Here is a 16,285-nt window from a genome sequence, read left to right on the forward strand (position 1 = left end):
AAGTGATAATGACCTGGAACTCGCTGCCCACAAGAGTGGTAGAAGCAAAAATGATCAATGCCTTCAGGAGGAATTCTGAGAAAAGCAGACTTGCAGGGCTACGGGCATCGAGCCTGACTGCGTTGCTCTGTGCAGAAATGGCATGGACCGAGTTGTCTGCTTCTCTGCTGGAAAGAACCATGAAGTTTTGCAGTGCTCTCACTGCACGTGGCTCCTGTTCCTTTGATGTCACCTCACAGTTGTATTGTTCCCCTTCTTCTGGCCAGTTCAGACTGACGAATGACTGCTCTCTGCACTGTGCAGCTGTTTCTCATTGCTCCCCGTGTCTAAAATTCCGTGCTCCAGGTGAGGCTCGAACTCACAACCTCGGCATAGCTCATTAATTGCACTGCTGTATAAGTACCACGCGCTAACCGATTGCGCCACAGGAGCCACACTATTTTGCACGTAGTATGGGGAATTACAGGCAAGTTAGCCGAACATCAGTCGTCTGGAATATGTCCGAATCTATCATAAAGGAAGTATTAACAAGCACTGGGAAAATCATTCTCTGATCAAACGAAGTCAACATGTTTTTACCGAATGGAAATCTTGATTGACAGATTTATTCCAGAATTCTGAGGATGTAACTGAAAGGGCAGGAATGTAGTATAATTGGATTTCCAAAAGGCATTCGGTAAGATGCCATCGAAGATTAATACACGAGATAAAGGCTCATGGAATTGAAGTAATATGTGAACATGCAAGGAGGATTTAGAGGTTAACAGACAGAAAGCAACAAGTAGGGATAAATGGAGCATTTTCAAGATATCAGACTGCAACTCGTGGAGTGCCTCAAGGATCAGTGCTGGGGCCAAAGCTTTGTCCAATACCGAGTATGTGGTGGAAGTGGATTCGGTCCTGGGTTGAAGAGAAGATTGGTCCTTATCATCATTGATGCCAGCCTCGAGAGAATTCCATTAAATCCACGTGCTATCAAGAGACGGGTGAAAGCACTGAATATAGAAAACACGATGGGCCCTGACACAATTCCAACTGTCATACTGAAGACCTGTGCTCTCGAACCAGCTGTGGCCTGAGAGAAACTGTTGAAGTACAATTGCAAAAAGCACATCTTCCTGACAATGCGCAATTTGCCCAGCTATGTCCTGTCTACAAAAATCGGGAAAAGTCTAATCCGCCCATTAACTACCCCATCATTCTACTCTCAATCATCAGCAAAGTTGTGGAAGGTATCGTTGACAGTGCTATCAATAAACACTTACTCAGTAACACATCGTTGACCGATGCTCAGTTTAGGTTCCACCAGGGGCACGCAATTCCAGACTTCATTGCAAACTTGACCAAACATGGAAAATAGAGCTGTTTTCAAGAGGTGACAGTGACTGAAATTGACATAAAATAACATTAGACCTAGTATGGGATCAAGGAGCCCGAGCTAAACTGGAGGCAATGGGAAAGAGTGGGAAAATGCTCGACGAGATGACGTCTTACCTAACACAAAGGTATGTCCCAGGGGGAGTGTTTGCTCGAGTGGTTGGGGGGGGATTGAACTAAAATGGCAGGAGGATTGGAAACTTTGCAAGGAGTCAGAGGAAGGGGGTTCAAGGACAAGAACAAAAGACATTAAGGGGAATAAGAAAAGTGATAGGCAGAGAAATCAAGGGCGTGAATCAAACAGGGCCACAGTGAAAAATAGTGGGAAGGAGACAAGCAACGTAAAAAAGATAAGCCTTAAGGCTTTGTGACTTAACGTGTGGAGTATTAACAATCTTCTTCTTTGGCCTCCTTGTCTTGGGAGACAATGGGGAAGCGCCTGGAGGTGGTCAGTGGTTTGTGGAACAGCGCCTGGAGTGGTGAAAAATGTCAATTCGAGAGTGACAGACTCTTCCACAGGTACTGCAGATAAAATTGGTTGTCGGGGCTGTTACGTAGTTGGCTCTCCCCTTGCACTTCTGACTTTTTTCCTGCCAACTGCTAAGTCTCTTTGACTCACCACACGTTAGCCCCGCCTTTATGGCTGCCCACCAGCTCTGGAGATCACTGACAACTGACTCGCACGACTTGTGATCCATGTCACAGGACTTCATGTCGCGTTTGCAGACGTGTTTAAAGCGGAGACATGGACGGTTGGTGGGTCTGATACCAGTGACGAGCTCACTGTACAATGTGTCCTTGTGGATCCTGCCATCTTCCATGCAGCTCACATGGCCAAGCCATCTCAAGTGCCACTGGCTGAGTAGGGTGTATAAGTTGGGGATGTTGGCCGCCTCGAGGACTTCTGTGTTAGAGATACGATCCAGCCACTTGATGCCACGGATTCTCCGGAGGCAGCGATGATGGAATGAATTGAAACTTCGCTCTTGGCTGACATATGTTGTCCAGGCCTCGATGCTGCAGAGCAAGGTACTGAGGATACAGGCTTGATACACTTGGAACTTTGTGTTCCGTGTCAGTGTGCCATTTTCCCACACTCTCTTGGCCTGTCTGGACATAGCAGTGGAAGCCTTTCCCATGCGCTTGTTGATTCGTGCATCGAGAGACAGGTTACTGGTGATTGTTGAGCCGAGGCAGCTGAACTCTTGAACCACTTCCAGAGCGTGGTCGCCAATATTGATGGATGGAGCATTTCTGACGTCCTGTCCCAAGATGCTCGTTTTCTTGAGGCTGATGCTTAGGCCAAATTCGTTGCAAGCAGCCGAAAACCTGTCGATGATACTCTGCAGACACTCTCCAGTGTGAGATGTTAATGCATCATCGTCAGCAAAGAGGAGTTCCCTGATGAGTACTTTCCGTACTTTGGTCTTCGCTCTTAGACGGGAAAGGTTGAACAACCTGCCCCCTGATCTTGTGTGGAGGAAAATTCCTTCTTCTGAAGACTTGAACGCATGTGAGAGCAGCAGGGAGAAGAAGGTCCCAAACAGTGTGGGTGCGAGAACACAGTCCTGTTTCACGCCTCTCAGGATAGGAAAGGGGTCTGATGAGGCACTGCTATGCTGAATTGTGCCTTTCATATTGTCATGGAATGAGGTGATGATACTTAGTAGCTTTGGTGGACATCCGATCTTTTCTCGTAGTCTGAAGAGACCACGTCTGCTGACGAGGTCAAAGGCTTTGGTGAGATCAATGAAAGCAACGTAGAGGGGCATCTGTTCACAGCCTTTCTCCTGTAGCTGACGATGGGAGAACAGCATATCAATGGTAAATCACTCTGCTCGAAAGCCACACTGTGCCTCAGGGTAGACATGCTCGGCCAGCTTCTGGAGCCTGTTTGAAGGGACTCGAGCGAAGACTTTTCCCACTGTGCTGAGCAGGGATATTCGATGGTAGTTGTTGCAGTCACTGCATTCACCTTTGTTCTTATAGAGGGTGATGATTTTGGCATCGCGCATGTCCTGTGTGACTGCTCCCTCGTCCCAGCACAGGCAAAGCATTTCGTAGAGTGCTGAGAGTATAGCAGGCTTAGCACTCTTGATTATTTCAGGGGCAATGCCATCCTTCCCAGGGGCTTTTCCACTGGCTAGAGAATCAATGGCATCAGTTCCGATTTTGTTGGATGTACGTCCAGCTCATCCATGATTGGCAGAGACTGGGCTGCATTCAGGGCGGTCTGAGTGACAACATTTTCCCTGGATTGTAGTTCTAGGTAGCGCTCCACCCAGAGGTCCATTTGCTTGCGTTGGTCAGTGATTGTGTCCCGATTTAGATTTGAGGGGGCGATCTTCTTGATGGTTGGCCCAGAAGCTCACTTAATGCCATCATACATATCTCTGATGTTTCCGGTGTCGGAGGCAAGCTGAATATGGCTGCATAGGTGTTGCCAGTAGTCATTTGCTCAGCGCCTGGCTGTTCTTTGTGCAGCGTTTCTGGCTGCATTAAGTGCTGCGGATGTCAGCTCGATGGGGGCTGTGGATAAGAAATTCTGCTCGTGTTGATGTGCGAGTAGCTCTTCTGCTTGGAGTGATGCAGCTTCTTTGGTTTGAGTCTAACCTTGATGCACACCAGGGAATGGTCGGTATTAGCAATAAAGTGGATGAATTAATTGCACAAATGGATGTAAACGGGTATGATATAGTTGGGATTACAGAGACATCGCTGCAGGCTGACCAGAGATGGGAAACGAGCATCCAGGGTTATTTGAAATAAAAACAAAAAGTGCTGGAAATATTCAGCAGGTCTGGCAGCATCTGTGGAGAGAGAAGCAGAGTTAACTTTTCAGGTCAGTGACCCTTCTTCAGAACTGGCAAATATTAGAAATGTAAAAGGTAATAAGCAAGTAAAGTGTGGGTGGGGCAAGAGATAACAAGGAGAAGGTGTAGATCGGACAAGGCCACAGAATAGCTGACCAGAAGGTCATGGAGCAAAGATATGTTAATGGTGTGTTGAAAGACAAAGCATTCGGACAGAAAGGGTGTTAATGGACTGAAAATTAAACAGCCGCAATTGCCAACATGAAAAGAATAGTGGGTAAGCAAACTGAACAAACTAATGTATGGCAGATGAAGTATAATGTGAATAAATGTGAGGTTATCCACTTTGGTGGCAAAAGCAGGAAGGCAGGTTATTATCTGAATGCCTATAAACTGAGAGAGGAGAATATCCAATGAGACCTGGGTGTTCTCATACACCAGTCACTAAACGTAAGCATGCAGGTGCGACAGGTGTTCAAATAAATGCAAATGTTATGTTGGCCTTCGTTGCGATAGGATTCGAGTACAGGAGCATGAATGTCTTGCTGCAATTATACAGGGCCTTGGTGAGGCCACACCTGGAATACTGTGTAGTTTTGGTCTCCTTATCTGAGGTAGGATGTTCTTGCTGTCGAGGGAGCGCAACAAGCCAAAAGACTTGCAGGTTGGTAGGTAAATTGGCCATTATAAATTGTCACTAGTAAGGGTAGGTGGTAGGGAAATATAGGGACAGATGGGGGTGTTTGGTAGGAATATGGGATTAGTGTAGGATTAGTATAAATGGGTGGTTGATGGTCGGCACAGACTCGGTGGGCTGAAGGGCCTGTTTCAGTGCTGTATCTCTAATCTAAACCACATTCCAAAGTGGCAATCTGTGTGTGGAGCCGGAGGTTATAGGTGAGGTTTTAAAAGATTACTTTTCACCTGTGTTCACTATGGAGAAGGATGATGTGGGTGTAGAGATCAAGGAGGGAGATTGTGATATACTTGAACATATTAACATTGAAAGGGAGGAATCATTAGCTGTTTTAGCGGGCTTAAAATTTGATAAATCCCCAGGCCAAGATGAGATGTATCCCAGGCTATGATGTGAGGCAAGGGAGGTGATAGCAGGGGCTCTGACACAAATTTCCAGATCCTCTCTGGCCACAGGAGACATACCAGAGGATTGGAGGACAGCGAATGTGGTACCTTTATTCAAGAAGGGTCCCAGGGATAAACCAGGTAATGACAGACTGGTGAGTCTAACATCAGTGGTTGGGCAACTATTGGAAGAAATTCTGAGGGACAGGATTAATCTCCACTTGGAGAGGCAGGGATTAACCAGAGATAGTCAACATGTCTTTGTAAGGGCGAGGGGTTGGGGGGTGGGGGGTGGGGGGGGGGATCGTGTCTAACTAACCTGATTGAATTCTTTGAGGTGGTGACTAGATGTGTAGATGTGGGTAAACCAGTTGATGTAGTCAAATGGACTTTAGTAAGTCTTTTGATAAGGTCCCGCATGGGAGATTGGTTAAGAAGGTAAAGGCCCATGGGATGCAGGGAAATTTGGCAAAGTGGATCCACAATTGGCTTAGTGGCAGGAGGCAGAGGGTGGTCGTCGTGGGTTGTTTTTGTGAGTGGAAGCCTGTGACCAGTGGTGTAGCGCAGGGATCAGTGCTGGGACCCTTGCTGTTTGCAGTGTACATTAATGATTTAGACATGAACACAGGGGGTGTGATCACTAAGTTCGCAGAAGACACGAAAATTGGTGGCGTCATAAATAGTGAGGAGGAATGCCTTAGATTACAGGACTATATAGAGGGGCTGGTCAGATTGGCAGAGCAGTGGCAAATGGAATTTGATCCTGATAAGTGTGAGGTGATGCATTTTTGGAGGACTAACAAGGCAAGGGAATATACAATGGATGGTAGGACCCCAGGAAATACAGACGGTCAGAGGGACCTTGGTGTACTTGTCTATAGATCACTGAAAGCAGCAGCACAGGTAGATGAGGTGGTTCGGCAGGCATATGGGATAATTGCCTTTATCAGCCGAGGCATAGAATATAAGAGCAGGGAGGTTATGATGGAGCTGTATCAAACGCTAGTTAGGCCACAGCTGGAGTACTGTGCACAGTACTCTGGGCAGCACACTATAGAAAGGATGTGATTGCCCTGGAGAGGGTGCAGAGGAGATTCACGACGATGTTGCCTGACCTGGAGCATTTCCGCTATGAAGAGAGACTGAAATGGCTCTGGTTATTTTCCTTAGAGCAGAGAAGACTGAAGGGGGACATGATTGAGGTATACAAAAGTATGAGGGGCATTGATAGGTTAGATAGGAAGAAACTTTTACCTTAGCGGAGGAGTCAATAACCAGGGGGCATAGATTGAAGGTAGGGGGCAGGAGGTTCAGAGTGGATTTGAGGGAAAAAGTTCACTCAGAGGGCGGTTGGAATTTGGACAACACTGCCTGAAGGATTGGAAGAGGCAGGAACCCTCACAACATTTACCAAGTATTTCGATGAGCACTTGAAATGGCAGAGAATACAAGGCTACGGACCAAGTGCTGAAAAATGGGATTAGAATAATTAGGTGTTTCATTCCCAGCACAGACACAATTGGCCAAAGGGCGTGTTTTTCTGCTGTATAAATCTATGACCGGCAGAGTTGCGGACCATTTGCTGTTTCTTTTAATGCCAGTCACGTTTGTGAGAGTTGTCATAGCAGTAACAGAACTGATTACTTTCTGACCAGGAATGGAACCAAGAACGCGAGAGTGAATGCATTGAGCCCACGCCACTCGAACACCAGTGAAGCTCGCCCACGCCTTTTAATATTAGCTGCTTTTCCCATTTCTTCCCCTTCAACAGGCTGATTTGTTTGTTTATTTCTCACCCATTTTTTGCCTTTTGTTCAGTTCACGACAAATCCTCGATCTCTGATTGATACTGAGACATTTGAACATTTCCAACGAGCAAAGTGAGCAGCCAACTCAAGAAAGGTAAACACTGCTGCCACTGTGCGTCGGTGGTAGAGGGAGTGAATGTTTGCAGATGGGATGCCAATCAAGTGGGCTGCTTTGTCCTGGATGGTGTCCAGCTTCTTGAGTGTTGTTGGAGTTGCAGCCATCCAGGCAAGTGGAGAGTATTCCATCCCACTCCTGACTTATGCCTTGTAGATGGTGGACAGGCTTTGGGGAGTCAGGAGGTGCATCACTCGCCTCAGGATTCCTAGCCTCTGACCTGCTCTTGCAGCCACAATATTTATATGGCTACTCCAGTTCAGTTTCTGGTCAATGGTAACCCCTAGGATGTTGATAGTTGGGGATTCTGCGATGGTTATGCTGTTGAATGTCATGGGGAGATGGTTAGATTCTCTCTTGTTGGAGATGGTCATTGCCTGGCACTTGTGTGGCAGGACTGTTACTGGCCACTTATCAGCCCAAGCCTGGATATTGTCCAGGTCTTGCTGCATTTCTACACGGACTGCTTCAGTATCTGAGGAGTCTCGATTGGTGCTGAACATTGTGCAATCATCCGCCAACATCCCCACTTCTGACCTTATGATTGAAGGAAGGCCATTGATGAAGCAGCTGAAGATGGTTGGGCCTAGGACACTAGCGTGAGGAACTCCTGCAGTGATGTCCTGGAGCTCAGATGATTGACCTCCAACAGCCACAACCATCTTCCTTTGCTCTTGGTATGATTCCAGCCAGCGGAGGATTTTCCCCCTGATTCCCATTGACCTCTGTTTTGCTAGGGCTCATTGATGCCATACTCGGCCAAATGCTGCCTTGATGTCAAGGGCAGTCACTCTCACCTCACCTCTTGAGTTCACCTCTTTTGTCCATGTTTGAACCGAGGCTGTAATGAGGTCAGGAGCTGATTGGCCCTGGCAGAACCCAAACTGAGCATCACTGAGCAATGGTTTACCCCGTATCCTTAGACTATGACCCCTGGTTCTGGACTCCCCCACCATTGGGAACATCCTTCCTGCAACTACCCTGTCAAGGCCTATTAGAAGTTTATAGGTTTCTATGAGATCCAGCCCCCAAACCCCCACCCCCGCCCCTTCACTCTTCTGAACTCCAGCGAATATAATCCTAACCAATTCAATCTCTCACATGTCAGTCTCGCCATCCCAAAATTCAGTCTGGTACACCTTTGTTGCGCTCCCTCTATAACAAGAACATCCTACCTCAGATATGGAGACCAAAACTATGCAGTATTCCAGGTGTGGCCTCACCAAAGCCCTGTATAATTGCAGCAAGACATTTTGCTAACGCATTGTTTTTTTCATGTTGGCACTTGCGGCTGTTCAATTTTCAGTCTGTTTACACCCTTTCTGTACGAATGCTTTGTCTTTCAACACACCATTAACATATCTTTGCTCCATGACCTTCTGGACAACTATTCAGTGACCTTGTCCTATCTACACCTTCTACTTATTATCTCTTGCCCCACCCACACTTTACTTGCTTCTAACCTTTTACATTTCTAATATTTGCCAGTTCTGAAGAAGGGTCACTGACCTGAAACGTTAACTCTGCTTCTCTCTCCACAGATGCTGCCAGACCTGCTGAGTATTTCCAGCATTTTTTGTTTTTCTTTCAAATAACCCTGGATGTTCGTTTCCCATCTCTGGTCAGCCTGCAGCCCTGTCTCCGTAATCCCAACTATATCATACCCGTTTACATCCAATTGCACAATTAATTCATCCACTTTATTGCTAATACCGACCATTCCCTGGTGTGCAGCAAGGTTAGACTCAAACCAAAGAAGCTGCATCACTCCAAGCAGAAGAGCCACTCACACATCAACACGAGCAGAATTTCTTATCCACAGCTGTTACATAAATTTCTAAATTCACTTGAAAAAGCCCTTCAAAACACTCCTGCAGTTGATGCAGAGACCAAGTGGGTCCACATCAGAGATGCCATCTATGAGTCAGCTATGACCACCTATGGAAAACGTGTGAAGCTGAATGCAGACTGGTTTCAATCTCAGTTTGAAGAGCTGGCACCTGTCACAGCCGCGAAGTGCATTGCAATGTTGAACGACAAGAAAGCCCCCATCGAGCTGACATCCATAGCACTTAAAGCAGCCAGAAACGCTGCACAAAGAACAGCTAGGCGCTGAGCAAATGACTACTGGCAACACCTATGCAGCCATATTCAGCTGGCCTTCGACACCAGAAACATCAGAGATATGTATGATGGCATTAAGAGAGCTTCTGGGCCAACCATCAAGAAGATCGCCACCTCAAATCTAAATCGGGTACAGAACCACTGACCAACGCAAGCAAATGGACCTCTGGGTGGAGCGCTACCTAGAACTACACTCCAGGGAAAATGTTGTCACTGAGACCGCCCTCAATGCAGCCCAGTCTCCGCCAGTCATGGATGAGCTGGACGTACAGCAAACAAAATGGGAACTGATGCCATTGATTCTCTAGCCAGTGGAAAAGCCCCTGGGAAGGATGGCATTGCCCCTGAAATAATCAAGAGTGCTAAGCCTGCTCTACTCTCAGCACTCTACGAAATGCTTTGCCTGTGCTGGGACGAGGGAGCAGTACCACAGGACATGCGCGATGCCAATATCATCACCCTCTGTAAGAATAAAGGTGAATGCAGTGTCTGCAACAACTACCATCGAATATCCCTGCTCAGCACAGTGGGAAAAGTCTTCGCTCGAGTCCCTTCAAACAGGCTCCAGAAGCTGGCCGAGCATGTCTACCCTGAGGCACAGTGTGGCTTTCGAGCAGAGTGATTTACCATTGATATGCTGTTCTCCCATCGTTAGCTACAGGAGAAAGGCTGTGAACAGATGCCCCTCTACGTTGCTTTCATTGATCTCACCAAAGCCTTTGACCCCGTCAGCAGACGTGGTCTCTTCAGACTACGAGAAAAGATCGGATGTCCACCAAAGCTACTAAGTATCATCACCTCATTCCATGACAATATGAAAGGCACAATTCAGCATAGCGGTGCCTCATCAGACCCCTTTCCTATCCTGAGTGGCGTGAAACAGGGCTGTGTTCTCACACCCACACTGTTTGGGATCTTCTTCTCTCTGCTGCTCTCACATGTGTTCAAGTCTTTAGAAGAAGGAATTTTCCTCCACACAAGATCAGGGGGCAGGTTGTTCAACCTTTCCCGTCTAAGAGCGAAGACCAAAGTTCGGAAAGTACTCATCAGGGAACTCCTCTTTGCTGACGATGCTGCATTAACATCTCACACTGGAGAGTGTCTGCAGAGTATCATCGACAGGTTTTCGGCTGCCTGCAACGAATTTGGCCGAACCATCAGCCTCAAGAAAACGAACATCTTGGGACAGGACGTCAGAAATGCTCCATCCATCAATATTGGCGACCACGCTCTGGAAGTGGTTCAAGAGTTCAGCTGCCTGGGCTCAACTATCACCAGTAACCTGTCTCTCGATGCACAAATCAACAAGCGCATGGGAAAGGCTTCCACTGCTATGTCCAGACTGACCAAGAGAGTGTGGGAAAATGGCGCACTGACACGGAACACAAAGTTCCAAGTGTATCAAGCCTGTATCCTCAGTACCTTGCTCGACAGCAACGAGGCCTGGACAACGTATGTCAGCCAAGAGCGAAGTTTCAATTCATTCCATCATCGCTGCCTCCGGAGAATCCGTGGCTTCAAGTGGCTGGATCGGATCTCCAACACAGAAGTCCTCGAGGCGGCCAACATCCCCAACTTATACACCCTACTCAGCCAGTGGCACTTGAGATGGCTTGGCCATGTGAGCTGCATGGAAGATGGCAGGATCCACAAGGACACATTGTACAGTGAGCTCGTCACTGGTATCAGACCCACCAACCGTCCATGTCTCCGCTTTAAACATGTCTGCAGACGCGACATGAAGTCCTGTGACATGGATCACAAGTCGTGCGAGTCAGTTGTCAGTGATCTCCAGAGCTGGTGGGCAGCCATAAAGGCGGGGCTAACGTGTGGCGAGTCAAAGAGACTTAGCAGTTGGCAGTAAAAAAGTCAGAAGTGCAAGGGGAGAGCCAACTACGTAACAGCCCCGACAACCAATTTTATCTGCAGTACCTGTGGAAGAGTCTGTCACTCTCGAATTGACCTTTTTCGCCACTCCAGGCGCTGTTCCACAAACCACTGACCACCTCCAGGCGCTTACCCATTGTCTCCCAAGACAAGGAGGCCAAAGAAGAAGATCGTTAATACTCCACACGTTAAGTCACAAAGCCTTAAGGCTTGTCTTTTTTACGTTGCTTGTCTCCTTCCCACTATTTTTCACTGTGGCCCTGTTTGATTCACGCCCTTGATTTCTCTGCCTATCACTTTTCTTATTCCCCTTAATGTCTTTTGTTCTTGTCCTTGATCCCCCTTCCTCTGACTCCTTGCAAAGTTTCCAATCCCCCTGCCATTTTAGTTCAATCCCCCCCCAACCACTCGAGCAAACACTCCCCCTGGTACATACCTTTGTGTTAGGTGAGACGTCATCTCATGGAGCATTTTCCCCCTCTTTCCCATTGCCTCCAGTTTAGCTCGGGCTCCTTGATCCCATACTAGGTCTAATGTTATTTTTATGTCAATTTCAGTCACTGTCACCTCTTGAATACAGCTCTATTTTCCATGTTTGGTCAAGGTTGTAATGAAGTCTGGAATTGAGTGCCCCTGGTGGAACCCAAACTGAGCATCGGTCAGCGATGTGTTACTGAGTAAGTGTTTATTGATAGCACTGTCAACGATACCTTCCACAACTTTGCTGATGATTGAGAGTAGACTGATGGGGTAGTTAATGGGCGGATTGGACTTTTCCCGATTTTTGTAGATAGGACATAGCTGGGCAAATTGCGCATTGTCAGGAAGATGTGCTTTTTGCAATTGAACTTAAACAGCTTCTCTCAGGCCACAGCTGGTTCGAGAGCACAGATCTTCAGTATGACAGTTGGAATTGTGTCAGGGCCCATCGTGTTTTCTATCTTCAGTGCTTTCACCCGTCTCTTGATAGCACGTGGATTTAATGGAATTCTCTCGAGGCTGGCATCAATGATGATAAGGACCAATCTTCTCTTCAACCCAGGACCGAATCCGCTTCCACCACACACTCGGTATTGGACAAAGCTTTGGCCCCAGCACTGATCCTTGAGGCACTCCACGAGTTGCAGTCTGATATCTTGAAAATGCTCCATTTATCCCTACTTGTTGTTTTCTGTCTGTTAACATCCAAGTCCTCCTTGCATGTTAATATATTACTTCGATTCCATGAGCCTTTATCTAGAGTATTAATCTTCGATAGTATCTTACCGAATGCCTTTTGGAAATCCAATTATACTACATTCCTGTCCTTTCAGTTACATCCTCAGAATTCTGGAATAAATCTGTCAATCAAGATTTCCATTCGGTAAAAACATGTTGACTTCGTTTGATCAGAGAATGATTTTCCCAGTGCTTGTTAATACTTCCTTTGTGATAGATTCGGACATTTTCCAGACGACTGATGTTCAGCTAACTTGCCTGTAATTCCCCATACTACATGTTGAGTAATGTGGCTCCTGTGGCGCAATCGGTAATTGCGTGGTACTTATACAACAGTGCAATTAATGAGCTATGCCGAGGTTGTGAGTTCGAGCCTCACCTGGAGCACAAAATTTTAGACACGGGGAGCAATGAGCAACAGCTGTCCTGTGCAGAGAGCAGTCATTCGTTCGTCTGAACTGGCCAGAAGAAGGAGAACAATAAAACTGTGATGTGACATCAAAGGAACAGGAGCCACGTGCGGTGAGCACTGCAAAACTTCATAGTTATTTCCAGCAGAGAAGGAGACAACTCGGTCCATGCCATCTCTGCACAGAGCAACGCAGTCAGGCTCGATGCCCATAGCCCTGCAAGTCTGCTTTTCTCAGAATTCCTCCTGAAGGCATTGATCATTTCTGCTTCCACCACTCTTGTGGGCAGCGAGTTCCAGGTCATTATCACCTGAAATATAAAAACAGTGCTTCCTCATACTCCCTCACATCCTTTTTTTCCACAGAACTGGCAATTTGTGGTCGCTACTCCTTGTGCAGTCTGTTAATGGGAACAATGTTTCCTTGTCTAACTTATCCAAGCCTGTCATAATCTGGTACACTTCCATTAAATCTCCCCTCAATCTCTTTTGTTCTAAGGAGAACAACCCCAGCTCTGCCAACCTAAAATAAAAGCAAGATACTGCGGATGCGAACCTAACCTTGTAACTAAATTGCTCCATCCCTGGAACCCTTCTGCTAAATCTCCTCTGAACCCTCTCAAGGACCCTCATATAATAGAACATAGTACATAGAACAGTGCAGCACAGTACAGGCCCTTCGGCCCACGATGTTGTGCCCACACTTTTACCTACTCGAAGATCAAACTACCTACATACCCTTCATTCTACTATCATCCATGTACCTATCCAAGAGTTGCTTAAATGTCCCTAATGTATCTGCTTCTACTACCACCGCTGGCAGTGCATTCCACGCACCCACCACTCTCCGTGTAAAGAACCTACCTCTGACATCTCCTCTAAACCTTCCTCCTGTCACCTTAAAATTATGCCCCCTGGTGATAGCCCTTTCTGCCCTGGGAAAAAGTCTCTGGCTATCCACTCTATCTATGCCTCTCATCATCTTATACACCTCTATCAAGTCACCTCTCATCATTCTTCGCTCCAATGAGAAAAGCCCGAGCTCCCTCAACCTTTCTGCATAAGACATACCCTCCAGTCAAGGCAGCATCCTGGTAAATCTCCTCTGCAAACTCTCTAAAGCTTCCACATCCTTCTTATAATGAGGCGACCAGAACTGAACACAATATTCCAAGGGTGGTCCAACCAGGGCTTTATAGAGTTGCAGCATAACCTCGCTGCTCTTAAACTCAATCCCCCTGTTAATGAAAGCCAACACACCATAAGCCTTCTTAACAAACCTATCAACTTGGGTGGCACCTTTGAGGGATCTATGGACATGGACCCCAAGATCCCTCTGTTCCTCCACACTGCCAAGAATCCTGTCTTCAAGCCTGTATTCTGCATTCAAATTCGACCTTCCAAAATGAATCACTTCACACTTTTCCAGGTTGAACTCCATCTGCCACTTCTCAGCCCAGCTCTGCATCCTGTCAATGTCCCGTTGCAACCGACAACAGCCTTCCACACTATCCATAACTCCAGCAACCTTTGTGTCATCGGCAAAATTACTAACCCAACCTTCCACTTCCTCATCCAAGTCATTTATAAAAATCACAAAGAGCAGAAGTCTCAGAACAGATCCCTGCAGAACACCACTGGTCACCGAGCTCCAGGCTGAATACTTTCCACCTACTACCACACTCTGTCTTCTATGGGCCAGCCAATTCTGTATCCAGACAGCCAAATTTCCCTGTATCCCATGCCTCCTTACTTTCTGAATGAGCCTACCATGGGGAACCTTATCAAACGCCGTGCTAAAATCCATATACACTACATCCACTGCTCTTCCTTCATCAATGTGTTTTGTCACATCCTCAAAGAATTCAATAAGGCTTGTGAGGCATGACCTGCCCCTCACAAAGCCATGCTGACTGTCTCTAATCAAATTATGCTTTGACAAATAATCATAAATCCTGTCTCTCAGAATCCTCTCCAATAATTTGCCCACCACCAAGGTAAGACTGACTGGTCTGTAATTCCCAGGGTTATCCCTATTCCCTTTCTTGAACAAGGGAATAACATTTGCCACCCTCCAATCATCTGGTACCACTCCAGTGGACAGTGAGGCCGCAAAGATCATCAAAGTTCTCCCTGTGTGTTCGTGGGTTTCCTCCGGGTGCTCCGGTTTCCTCCCACATGCCAAACATTTGCAGGTTGATAGGTTAATTGGCCATTATAAATTGCCCCTAGTATAGGTAGGTGATAGGGAAATATAGGGACAGGTGGGGATGTGGTAGGAATATGGGATTAGTGTAGGATTAGTATAAATGAGTGGTTGATGGTCGGCACAGACTCGATGGGCCGATGGGCCTGTTTCAATGCTGTATCTCTAAACTAAACTGAATCATCGCCAATGGCAAGGCAAATTCTTCCCTCGCTTCCTGTAATAACCTTGGGTATATCCCTTATGGCCCTGGGGACTTATCTATCATCATGTCTTTCAAAATTTCCAGCACATCCTCCTTCTTAACATCAAACTGTTCGAGCATATCAGCCTGTTCCACGCTGTCCTCACAAACGACAAGGTCCCTCTCACAAGTGAATACTGAAGCAAAGGATTCATTAAGGACCTCCCCTACCTATATCGTTCTTGAAATGTGGTGACAAGAGCAGGACAGAGTTGTGGATAACCAGAGCTTTATAAAGGTTCACCATAATTGTACTGAGTACTTCTTTTTATTAAGCCTAAGATTCCTTATGCTTTACTAACTATTCTCTCAGTATATCTTGCCACCTTCAAAGATCTATGCGCCAGCACTCCCAGGTCACTCTGTTCCAGCACGCTCTTTCGAACTATGCTATTATGTCTACATTGCCTCTTCTTAATTCTTCTGTCAAAATGCATCACTTCACACTTGTGAGGATAAAATTCTATCTGCCACCATTCTGTCCATTCTACTGTCCTATCTATGGCCTGTTGTAGGCTGTTCATATTATGCTCACTGGTTGCTGCAGCTCCAAGTTTGGTGTCATCATCAAATTTTGAAATTGTGCTATCTATTCCTGGATTCACGTCATTTACATGAAGAACAAAAATCAGCACTGACCCTTGGGGAACATCACTATCTAACATCCTGCAGTCTGAAAAACAACCATTTTCTTTGACTTGTTGTTTTCAGTCCTTAAGCCAATATTTTATCCAACTGGACACTGACCGTCCTATTCCACGAGTCACAATTTTATTAACAAGCCTTTAATGTGGTACCTTATCAAATATTTTATTAAAATCCATATAAACAACATTCAGCACACTCCCTTTATCAAAATTCTCCTTTACTTCACAAAAAAATTCAATTAAATTAGTCATGCATGATCTGTCTTTTACAAATCCATGCTGGTTATTTTAATTACCTCGAACGTCTCTACGTGTAAATTGATATTTTCCCTGACTATTGTTACGAAAATCATA

At 46.3% G+C, this 16,285-nt stretch overlaps 2 non-coding genes across 2 annotated transcripts; one reads left to right on the forward strand and one right to left on the reverse strand.

The window, feature by feature from the left end:
• Positions 1-337: 337 nt before the first annotated feature.
• trnai-uau (transfer RNA isoleucine (anticodon UAU)) lies at positions 338-432 on the reverse strand. The gene is made up of 2 exons: positions 395-432; positions 338-373 (listed from the first exon to the last, which is right to left on the reverse strand). It is a non-coding gene; the product is annotated as a tRNA-Ile (tRNA).
• Positions 433-12,717: 12,285 nt separating this feature from the next.
• On the forward strand, positions 12,718-12,812 carry trnai-uau (transfer RNA isoleucine (anticodon UAU)). The gene is made up of 2 exons: positions 12,718-12,755; positions 12,777-12,812. It is a non-coding gene; the product is annotated as a tRNA-Ile (tRNA).
• Positions 12,813-16,285: the final 3,473 nt, after the last annotated feature.

This window comes from Heterodontus francisci, unplaced genomic scaffold, assembly GCF_036365525.1.
Source record: "Heterodontus francisci isolate sHetFra1 unplaced genomic scaffold, sHetFra1.hap1 HAP1_SCAFFOLD_1237, whole genome shotgun sequence".
Classification (NCBI taxonomy): domain Eukaryota; kingdom Metazoa; phylum Chordata; class Chondrichthyes; order Heterodontiformes; family Heterodontidae; genus Heterodontus; species Heterodontus francisci.